The following is a 12,500-nucleotide window of genomic DNA, read 5'->3' as shown; positions in this document are numbered from 1 at the left end:
ACAACTGAACCATTTCTAGACGTACTTGTTATAAAATCCAATAATAAACTATTCTACAAAGTTCAAAACTACACACAAAAATGATTACATACATTTCTACTCACACCATAATTACAAAATAAAAACATATATGATAATCGGTTTCTTCATTCGTGCGTTCAATTTTATAGTCTAGAATATCTAGATTAAGAATTCAAATGCATCACAAAATCTTTGCAAACATTGTAATATACTACATGCTTATTAAATGCAAAGAAAAAAGCCATACAAATATTTTCCAGAATTAATAAGAAAAAAAAATCATAAACACCAGCTACTTCTTTCATAAACAGACATCTTCTTTGACTTACACACGCCAATAATAGTTTGCAACACTTTAAACAACCTAGTAATTCCTATAATACAAAACTAATTCCTATAATACAAAACTAATTCCTATAATACAAAATGTGAAGGTTTCTACAATCTATCTCCTTAAATCAATACACTTATATTAAAAGAACAGAACTTAATTTTAGAAAACGGTTAAATTATTTACACCACAGAAAATAATAATATAATAATTAATCTATATAATCAATCAATGAAAAATAAAAACCAAGAATCACACATTTTATTTCTATTACACATCCAACATTTGAATTATAACGAAAATAAAATGCATCATATCTTTAAAAAGTCTAACGGTTATATGGCTTTAAAAACATTTCACTTTTTAATTCAACGCTATATACACTTTGAATGTCAACGACATTTTGCAGACATCCTTTTCACATTACAAACGCGACAAGTATATTATTTCCAAATATTGTGTTTATTATTTTATTCTCTTCAAATTAACCATCCCGATAAGATAAAGTAAATTATATGTTCATCAACGTTTCGTCTTCATTTGAAGACTTTCTTGCAATGATATATATATATATATATATAGTGATATATATATAGTGATATGGGACAAGAAAGAGAAAGAAGCAACCTTCGTGGAAGTCAGTGTTCCCAATAATGACGGGTCAAACAGAGCTAAGAAAGGGAAAAGATAATAAAATGTACGACATGAAAAGAAACTGGAATCTTAAGAAGATAGCTATCATTCCATTAGTTATAGGAGCAGCTGGACCTGCGAAAAAGGATTTCAAAAACTACCTGGCAAATATACCCGGTGAACCAAGTGCAAAAGAAATTTAAAAAATTGCACTTAAAAGGGACGGTCAAAATCTTAAAAAGATCTCTCAGTTGGAATATCTGAGTCAGCGGGTAAATGTTTGGCATCTGATAGAATGACCCATCCCCCAGCTTAAATAAACTGATGAGAAAATTAAAACATATATATATATATATATATATATATATATATATATATATATATATATATATATATATATATATATATATATATATTTCAGAGGAAACATAATTAATTTAAATACCAAAAAACAAAAAACGGGCAGGTGAAATTATTAAAATTTTCCTTAAGGCCTTATCGTCTGACCCTCTAAGAGGAAACGTCAGAATGATAAATTAAAAACTAAGAAACGAATGAGGAAAGAAGGGAATTTGGTTTCAGTTGGAAGAACAGTGTTGATAAAATGTTGATAAAATTTCAATATTTAGTGAAATTGAATTATTATATACTCAATTAAAACACCATTCGCCTATCTCTACTGATAAATTAACTAGTGTTAAAATTCAGTTGGGTGAATTAGGTCGGAGGTTTTCTGCCATAAATACTAAATCTAGTGATTTTGCTTGGCAGAAAAATCATTTTGAAGTGGCAAAATTAATTAGGTCTAATCCCGATATTTATCTTTCTCGCCCGGATAAAGGATCGGGCGTTGTTATACTTAACAAAACGGATTATATCTCCAAAATGTTACAAATCTTGGACGATAAAAATAAATTTCTCCGGTTGGGTGATTTAAGCCATGATGACACTTTTCGTATGGAAATAAAAATCCAGAAAAGATTTCTTCAACTTTATAAAAGCGGGTTTATTTCTAAGGAGATTTATGATAGAATCCGACCCATTGGCTCTCAAAGGCCTAGAATGTACGGTTTACCCAAGGTTCATAAACCTAACATTCCTCTGCGACCCATTTTATCTATGTTGGGTTCTGCACAACACGAACTTGGGAAATGGTTGGTTGATCTTCTTAAACCTGTGCTTTCTTTTTATTCGGTCCATTGTATCTCGGATTCTTTTCAATTCGTGTCTCAGATACAAAAATTATCTTTATCTAAAAATATCGAGTTCTTGGCTGCCTTTGACATTAATAGTCTTTTTACTAATATACCTTTGGATGAAACCATTGGTATTTGTGCTGACTATCTATACCGTGGCCCCTCAAAATCTCCACAATTTCCTGAACGAATTTTCGTTGAACTGATGGAACTTGCTACTAAATCAGTCTCCTTTAGTTTCAACAACATTATGTACCGGCAAATTGACGGGATATCTATGGGTAGCCCTCTTGATCCTTCGCTAGCCAACATTTTCGTTGGATTTTTGGAAAACGAATTATTTTCCAAAATTACTAAGCCAACATTCTATACACGCTACGTTGATGACACTTTTGCATGCTTTAACTCACGGAGTGAAGCTGAACAGTTTCTTCGTCTTCTTTGCAACCTGCATCCATCGTTACAATTTACTATGGAGGTCGAGGACTGTGGCTCTCTCCCATTCCTCGATGTTCGCGTTTCTAAAGTTGGTTCTACGTTTGAGACCTCTGTATATAGAAATCCTACATTTACAGGGCTCTATCTTAATTGGTTTTCCTTTGCCCCTCAGTCTAGAAAAATAAACCTCATTAGCGCTCTTACGCATCGTGCACTTATGATTTGTTCACCAAACCGTCTTGATACGGAACTTGGTGAAATCACAAATATTTTTCTTAGCAATGGATATCCCATAAATATAATAAAAACTACTATTGAACGTAAAATTACTACATTTAATAGCGTTAAACGTATTGGTCCATCACGTTGTCCCATTTATTTAAAATTACCATGGTTAGGTCCTGTTGGCCTTCATATTGTTAAAAGGATTTCTTCTGCTACTCAACGTTGTTTTCCAGCTACTATGCTTAGAGTAGTTTACACAACTCGAACCTTTTTCTCTTCTTTTCGTAAAGATGTTTTGCCAATCATTCAAAAGAATTCTGTTGTTTATAAATTTGTTTGTCAGTGTGGAGCTGACTACGTTGGCAAAACATCCCAAAGATTAGAAATGAGAATATCCCAACATATCCCTCGGGATATTCGACTACACCAGGTTTCGAGAACATCTGGGCACTCCCAAGCTCATGAGTCCGCCATTGGTAATCACCTGATGAGTATAAATAGGTGTTCTGATCAATATTCCGATGGGTGGTTTTCTGTTTTATACAGTGCGAGGTCGAACTATCATCTCAATATCATTGAGGCGTTAGTCATTAACAACTCTCGACCTAGCCTGTGTAGACAAAAGATTTTGAAACATCAGTTGGAGATATTTATTGATTTAAAACCACTTGAACAGTGAGATTTTTTTTTTTTTTTTTTCACTGTTCTTCCAACTGAAACCAAATTCCCTTCTTTCCTCATTCGTTTCTTAGTTTTTAATTTATCATTCTGACGTTTCCTCTTAGAGGGTCAGACGATAAGGCCTTAAGGAAAATTTTAATAATTTCACCTGCCCGTTTTTTGTTTTTTGGTATTTAAATTAATTATGTTTCCTCTGAAATTTCTCCTTCCTCCATTTTGCTGTACCAAGAATTTACTTATATATATATATATATATATATATATATATATATATATATATATATATATATACACATTTCTTCTATTTACACACACACACACACACACACATACTTATATATATATATATATATATATATATATATATATACATATATATATATATATATATATACATATATATATATATATATATATATATATATATATAAAATATATTTTAGTCATCGACATACAGACCTGTTTCGTTGTTTCACAACTCATCAGTGCCGCTAGACTAACACCTCTCCCAAGCCGAGGATCGAACCTAGAACCGTCGTGATGACAGTCGGCAGTCCTACCCCCTGACTACGGAATCGGTGGCCGAAATTAAATTGTCCGAACGTCTATTTAAATAAACATCCGTCCGCTACTCGTAGAGGGCTCAAACGTTTGTTTGTAAACAAATCGCGAGCTTCGCATTATTTCAGCTAAATTAAGTAGCGAGTAAGATAATTTACGAGAGTGCTCTACCAAAGGGGAGCTTTATAAAATATATTTTAGTCATCGACATACAGACCTGTTTCGTTGTTTCACAACTCATCAGTGCCGCTAGACTAACACCTCTCCCAAGCCGAGGATCGAACCTAGAACCGTCGTGATGACAGTCGGCAGTCCTACCCCCTGACTACGGAATCGGTGGCCGAAATTAAATTATCCGAACGTCTATTTAAATAAACATCCGTCCGCTACTCGTAGAGGGCTCAAACGTTTGTTTGTAAACAAATCGCGAGCTTCGCATTATTTCAGCTAAATTAAGTAGCGAGTAAGATAATTTACGAGAGTGCTCTACCAAAGGGGAGCTTTATAAAATATATTTTAGTCATCGACATACAGACCTGTTTCGTTGTTTCACAACTCATCAGTGCCGCTAGACTAACACCTCTCCCAAGCCGAGGATCGAACCTAGAACCGTCGTGATGACAGTCGGCAGTCCTACCCCCTGACTACGGAATCGGTGGCCGAAATTAAATTGTCCGAACGTCTATTTAAATAAACATCCGTCCGCTACTCGTAGAGGGCTCAAACGTTTGTTTGTAAACAAATCGCGAGCTTCGCATTATTTCAGCTAAATTAAGTAGCGAGTAAGATAATTTACGAGAGTGCTCTACCAAAGGGGAGCTTTATAAAATATATTTTAGTCATCGACATACAGACCTGTTTCGTTGTTTCACAACTCATCAGTGCCGCTAGACTAACACCTCTCCCAAGCCGAGGATCGAACCTAGAACCGTCGTGATGACAGTTGGCAGTCCTACCCCCTGACTACGGAATCGGTGGCCGAAATTAAATTGTCCGAACGTCTATTTAAATAAACATCCGTCATATATATATCTGAGAAAATGGTATATATATATATATATATACCATTTTCTCAGATATACCTGATTTTGGACCCAACCACCATGGTTAAAACCATTTTTTATTTAGTTTACATTTTACTTTCACGCTAATATGATCCTTTTAATACTTAGTTTCTTTAAATACTTTATAATCAAAATTTCTTTATGCATTTTGCGAACTCCTCCCCTCTGACGAGAAGGAAAGTATTTCTTCGAAACTCTTCAGATTAAGGACTTTCACCTCTATTTGTGTTTCCTTTCTGATAAATAAATGTGTTTGACTCTTGCTAAAGTGTTTCTCAACATATTTTATTAAATCTATGTGTGTGAGTGTGTGTGTGTGTGTGTGTGTGCATATATATATATATATATATAGTAAGTTAAAAAATATATATGGCGATTAAGCTTAATCGCCATATATATTTTATAACTTACTAACTAGCTCTACCTACGTATTGAGCACTTTTGAAGTAAATACTTAAAGTTTACGCATAAATTTATACTTTCGTATATTAATTTTATGTGAGTAAATGAAGTAGTTATATATATATATATATATATATATATATATATATATGCATATATAGACATATACACCCACACATATATATATACATATATATATATATACATACATATATAAGAGCAAATAGTTGATAAAACATGTTAAAAAAACACTTTGAAAAAAGGGTTAAAAACATATTTAATCTGAAACGAAACACTTAATAAGTGGATAATCCTTAATCCGCGACGTTTCGAAGAAATACTTTCCTTCTCATTAGAGGGTAGGAATTAGCAAAACGCGGGATCGGATTTTGCATACAAAAATATTCGATGAAACTGCAAGTAAGTCAAAGATGTTACTTGATAACAGAAAGTGAAGCAGAGGGAATATGGTGAAGAAAAAGATGATTTCACGTGAATGGATAATCTGGTGAAAGGTAGATTATCCAATGACGGTAAAATCCTTTTGGGTAGAGCACTGTCATAAGCAATCTCACCCGCTACTTAATTGGCTGAAAAATGCGACGCTCACTCTTTGTTTATAAACAAAGCGGTAAGAGCACTGTAAAAAGTGGTGGACGGATGTTTGTTTAAATAGACATTTGGCGAGATTATTTACGGGCGCCGCTCCCGTGGGTCGATTGGTAGAACTGCTGACTGTCAACGCGATGGCTCTAGGTTCCATCCTCGGCTTGAGAGAGGTGCTAGTCTAGCGGCACTGATGAGTTGTGATACAACGAAACAGGACTGTATGTCGATGACTTCACACACACACACACACACACACACACACACACACACACACATATATATATATATATATATATATATATAAACATAAACCAGTGATAACATATTACATTGCTACATGTACACAATTGAGGCGCAAGAAAGAAATGTGTATATATTATTGTGGCTTACCAGAAAAAATCAACTCCAATCAAATTGATTCCATTATATCAGCTAAGTTAACTGATATCCAAACTGATCCAACCTTATTTGAAATAGTAAAGAGTCACATGGTGTATGGGACTTGTGGTAATATCAATAGAAATTCACTTTGCATGGTTGATGGTCAAATGTACAAAACAATATCCTAAAACTATCCACTTGAAAATCAGTTTAGTGAGGATGGTTAGCCGTCTTATAGGAAAAAATCACCTGAAGATGTTGGCTTTAAAACTATGGTTGGCTGACATGAAGTTCACAATAGGTGGATTGTACCTTACTCTCTCTTACTTTCAAAGACATGCAATGCTCACATAAATGTTGAATTTTGCAGTTCTATGAAAGCTATCCAATATGTTTACAAATACATAGATAAGACATCTGATGCAGCCATGTTTTCTTTACAAAAAATGTTACTGATGAAGTTACTCTATATCAACCTGTTAAATATATCGGCATTAATGAAGCATTTGGGCGTATTTTGGGGTTCTTATTCATAAAAGGCATCCTCCAATCCAACAGCTTGCAGTTCATCTTGAAAAGTGTCAGAGGGTTTATTTCACAAACGAAAATTCTGGCCAAGTTGCTGTAAACCCCAAAATACAACTATTACTGTATTTTTTAAATTGTTTGAACAAGGTCGTTTTGCAAAAAAAAAAAAAAAAAAAAAAAAACTCATTAATTATCATCAGGTTTCATCTTATGGGGTAACAACACAAGCAGAGGAGAAAATGAGAAGATTATCCAGGTGTGAAATTTGACACTATAATTGGAAAAGTTTACTCAGTGCCCCCATGTCACCATGAATGTTTCTTTTTGAGACTCCTTCTTCATGAAATGCTAGGACAGACTTCACTTTCATTTCTAATGATCAAACAGTTGGCAAATATTATATTGTTTTTACATTCTCTTTGCAATTGAGAAATTGAAATGGATTAATGGGCGCGGATAATAAAATCTCAGTTTTCTCTGCTTTTCTAAAAACATGTATATTTGGTCATTTCTCAGCTACAAAAGACAATAAAGTTGATATTAAAAATATATATTTCTGTAAAATATTACTTTTTTTTTCCATCATAATTTGCCTTGGTTTCCATATCCAAAATTTGAAGTTATTTCTTTACACAAATACTCCCTTTTTATAACCTTTCATACTATCATACTTCAGGGTCCATTTTTTGAAAGCTCTTTCTGAACTGAGTCAACAGCGGTTACATCTGCTAATATATATATATATATATATATATATATATATATATATATATATACTAGCGAGGGAGCGCCCAGCTTTGCCTAGGTGTAAAATACACTTAAATATGATATTTTAGTTTGTCCAGATTTCGGAAATATTATTATAGTCGTGATTTCAAAAGTAAAAAAAAAGTATTTGGGTGCCATCAGCTCGAATCGAAACCGAAACTGTAGCAATCAAACCGGGTGACATTACAACAGTACAAACATGACACGCATATAAAGTGATTAAAAATAAAAAATAAACTCAGATTAATGTACAGAATGTATAACGATTTTTTTTTTTTAAATTTGACCAGTTTTTGACCCCTTAAAATCTATTTTACCCAAAGAATAAAAGAACAGTCCGTAAAAATCCAATCATTTGAGGCCCTTAGCACCGCTTAGCGACTTTTAGTTTCGGAGGAGATAAAGTTTGAAAATATGGAGACAGACAGATATATAGCACTTTATATATATATATATATATATATATATATATATATATATATATATATATATATATATATATATATATATATATATATATATATAATATTATCCACTGAAGAGCAATTTATTTAACAGCTGTCCTGTTTTTAAATCTCCGAAACAGTAAACAGCTACACGGTAAGCAGCTGATGATCCCCGTTTTCTATTTAATAATTTTTAGTTAAGTTTTTCTCTTTTCATCCTTATGTAGTTAAATTTTGTTTTAAAATTGAAGACTTTTGCGAAATCGGCTTATGCAAGTGCTGAGTCTATTTCTATTTAACAATTTTAGTTAAGCCTTTTTTTTTTTTTTTCATGTATTACGATTACGGTACAACCTATTTGTTGAGGGACATCACGTCGCTATGAAGGATGAACCGCTTTTTCTACATATATTAGACATTAAGAGGAGATTATAGATGGATATATAAATACCCGTTCACATATACTTTTTTCATGATAAAGTTAGAACCCAGAATTAGATGGAATCGAGCAATTGCATCCCTCAACAAATAGGTTGTTCCGAAATCGTATCTGGGGAGTCGGCTAATTTTCGTTAATGTTTGCATACCAGCAGTAACTATCTTAGTTGTATATGACGCGTGACTTGTCACATAGTAGAATGTAGAACTAGATAAAATATAAAAATTAAAATCGAGGCATAGCCGTAGTCCATACGGCTAGGTTGTCAATATTGCACACTTCATGCGTGCGACGACCTGGGTTCGCGCCTATGTCGGAGCACGTCACTGATGAGATGCAATACATCGAAACCAACTTTGGGTCTGGCGTTGTCCGTTGTCGATGCAATTGCTCGAATTCATCTAATTCTAGGTTCTAGCTTCATCATGAAAAAGTGTAAAAAAGTGTATGTGAACACACACACACACACACACACATATATATATATATATATATATATTTCAATCGAAAAATGAGAGCATGAAAAATAATATGGTTAAGCTTAAACATGGAAAAGTAAAGGACTTGTTGTTAAAACTGGAAAAAAGGACAAGATATTCTAGTAAAAAAAGACAATAAATTTATAACTTGAAACATTGCAGCATTAAGAATTGATTATATAATGTTATAAATTGAATTTAAAAAATTCTTTACTTTTCCATGTTTAAGCTTAACCATATTACTTTTCATGTTCGCATTTTTCTGTTGTAATGCATGATTTTTCCAGGTTTCCAGTAAATTCACTTGTTCTTTGTTTAATTTCAGTCTTATTTTTTTGCCCCATAAACATAATATACACATATGTAATAACAATGCACGGCACTCGTCTGCTTTCAATAAAATACCCCCATTTATCCCCTTGTCATGCTTTCATTTTCTCTATTTCACTTGTTACTTCTATTTTTGCGAGAGCGGTGAATTGGTAGCAACAGTAGTCGCTGAAGCGACGTGGTTGATATGGAAAACAGTCATCAAAAACGTCGCTCACCTCTTTATGTCTTTTTTAATGATTTTGAACAACAGTAAATTCATCATAACTTTTGTTTTACTCAACGAAAATTGATTTTTTTTTTTTCACAATAAGCTGAGAAAGTGATCTATAAACTGTAATAATTGTTTGAAATTTGGTCGAAAAATGAGTGAGCGGTGAAGCTTTAAAACAGTTCTAAATTACTAAAACTATATATGATATATTTATCACATAGACATTATATCATAACAAATATAATTGAAAATATATCTAATATTAATCATATAAACAAACGAATTAAATGCCACTTAATTTTTTAAATGTTTTATTCTACGTTCACAAATAATATTTACTTCAATAAACTGGTTAAAATTTGGTGTTATTTCTCGATCGTTTCATTTGTAAATATCGGATGAATAAAGGGATATCATTTCCGAAACGATCGCACATATTAATTTGATTTTATTATGTTTTCCTTTATGGAAACTTGATTAATAATTTCACAATTATTAATCTCTCATTCCGGTATTTAAATTATTAATTTAAACGGATAGTTTAAAGTTGAAAATGTGTCGACTCGTACAGGTATATTGGAATAAAAATGAAAAATATAGAAGAAACAGGCTAACTGTTTCAAAACACGCTAAGATGCGAAAAAAAAAAAGAATTTTCTTTTTTCTATTTTTAAGTTGAAATACTTATTATTTTCGAATTCTTTTTTCGCGTCTTAACGTGATAAACTGTTTTAAAACAATTTATCTGTTTTAAAACAGTTTATCTGTTTCTTCTAAATTGTTTAACAATAAAAGGAATTGCAAAATTAACTCTCTTTTCATTTCTATTTAAAAAAAAAAAATATCGAATGCAAAAAGTTTCCAATCTTGGAATTCATGAAACTTTTCGAAGAGTCACGAAGTCAATTCTTTTTCCCAACTATTAATAAAGCAATAAACTGGTTGTCTTATTTACGAATAAACCATTTAACTTATGGAATCCCATGTTTAAAAAAGTATTATGAAATTAAATTCATATGAATGCATTTTGGTTTAAAAATTTATTTTTATATCGGTTGTTGCATTTTTTATTTTATTTCAATGAATATTCATTTAATAAAATAATAATAATTCACCGTATAATTATCAAAAAGCTCACAGAAAACCCACCTACGCGGCCAGACGTAGAAATAAAAAAAAATATGGCCGACATGTTGCTATTGTGAAATTTCGAAATTCGGAAGTCATTTTGAAAACTTTAAAATACCAACCAGAAAAATAATTTCTGGTTTGAATTAATTTTTTCTTGGTCGTAATGTGCTATTTGGGATCGTGTCGGACAGGAGATTGTGGGGAGCTGAGCAACAAGATGAGGATTTCCGGAAGCGAAAGACCTCAACAATAAAGGTGTGGAATTTTGCTGCTTGTCGGGTTGATTGGAACTATGTGCGTTGCGGGGATATACAAGCCCTGTGAGTTTACCTGAGCACATTCTATTAAAGTACTTGTAAAATAGACACAGGAATGCAAACATGCGGCGATGAGACAGAGTTTGGAGCTTAGCTGATAGTGCGGGGACCTGTTAAATTGGAAAATTTTTGGGATCCTGTCCAAGTGGGAGACGCTAGTGATGGATTAAGCAAGCAATATATGATAACAATACTTTATGCATGAATGAATGGTGGCTTTGTAGAGATATATGATACCCTCTGGTGTGAGTTATTTTCTAGCACGGTAAAGGGAGCCCACCTTCTTTGCAGCAGTCTTGGGGATGTCCTCAATGTATTTGTTCGAATTCATGTTGCCTGTGAATGTTAAGCTGATAAGATTAAACGATGAGCTCTCAGGTAGGGTGTTATGTGTCATTAGCAATCGGTGGTTTTGTTTTTACACAGTGATCACCACTTATCAAGGCCCGGAAGCCACTCAGGGATAAGGGTTATTGCAAGTACATTACGTTAGTGTGGAGATTTGATGAAGTGTTTACTTAAGGGGGCGGTTTATTAGGAATTTGTTAACGTTGAACTTGAAGACATCCAAGTTGTAGTCCGGTGGGAAGCAGGCAGACGGAACAGAGTTCCACAGGCGTGCAGTTTGAGAAAAAATATTTTGGCGTGCAGGTTGAGAAAAAATATTTTGTAGTTGTTAAAGGAAAAAAAAAGATTAGTCTAAAATCAAGTATTGTGATTGATGTGTTCTTCATTCTGTAATTAATTTTATCATGTCCCTGTATATATACAAGAACCGAGAAGTGAATAAATAAATAAATAAATAAATAAATAAATGTGTGCACTTACCTTTTCACGATTGATGTGGCTCTGTCTACGTAAATCATTGGTAAAAATGGCGTCGTTCCGAGTTTTATTGTTGTTCCTATTTTTTTTTTTTTTTTTGCTTCCCCACGAGGACAGAGTTAGACACCAAGGTCGGTTTTTAATGTGGGAGTAGAAACAAAACTAAAACTTGTCTCCGTCGGGTTTTATTGTTGTTAGGTCGACTTTTTGATGTGAGGCTGATTGGCGGATATAACGAATGACAATAACGATATGAAACGTAACGAATTAATAGAAATAGAAACGAAAGAAAAACTGGTTTAGTTTTATATAGATAAGACATACAATCTGAAAAGAAGGTGTCGACTATTGGAGTTGAGAAGAGCAGACGACATTTTTGTTATTCCATCGTGGACGCTCCCTATTCGCCCAATACGCTGTGAAAAACTTAAAGAATATATATATATATATATATATATATATATATATATATATATATATA

General features: G+C 32.8%; 1 protein-coding gene across 1 annotated transcript in view; it reads right to left on the bottom strand.

The window, feature by feature from the left end:
- The window catches only part of LOC145241623 (uncharacterized), a 79,710-nt gene extending 67,290 nt beyond the window's left edge, over positions 1–12,420 (bottom strand). The window contains exon 1 of the mRNA XM_080104708.1: positions 12,023–12,420. The gene's annotated coding sequence lies outside the window, so the exon portion shown is untranslated. The remainder of the gene's footprint in view (positions 1–12,022) is intronic.
- Between the last annotated feature and the right edge of the window lie 80 nt (positions 12,421–12,500).

This window comes from Euprymna scolopes, chromosome 2, assembly GCF_053919585.1.
Source record: "Euprymna scolopes isolate OS-2025 chromosome 2, ASM5391958v1, whole genome shotgun sequence".
Taxonomy (NCBI): Eukaryota; Metazoa; Mollusca; class Cephalopoda; order Sepiida; family Sepiolidae; genus Euprymna; species Euprymna scolopes.
The sequence above is the reverse complement of the archived record's forward strand: the minus strand, read 5'-3'. Positions and strand labels throughout refer to the sequence as shown.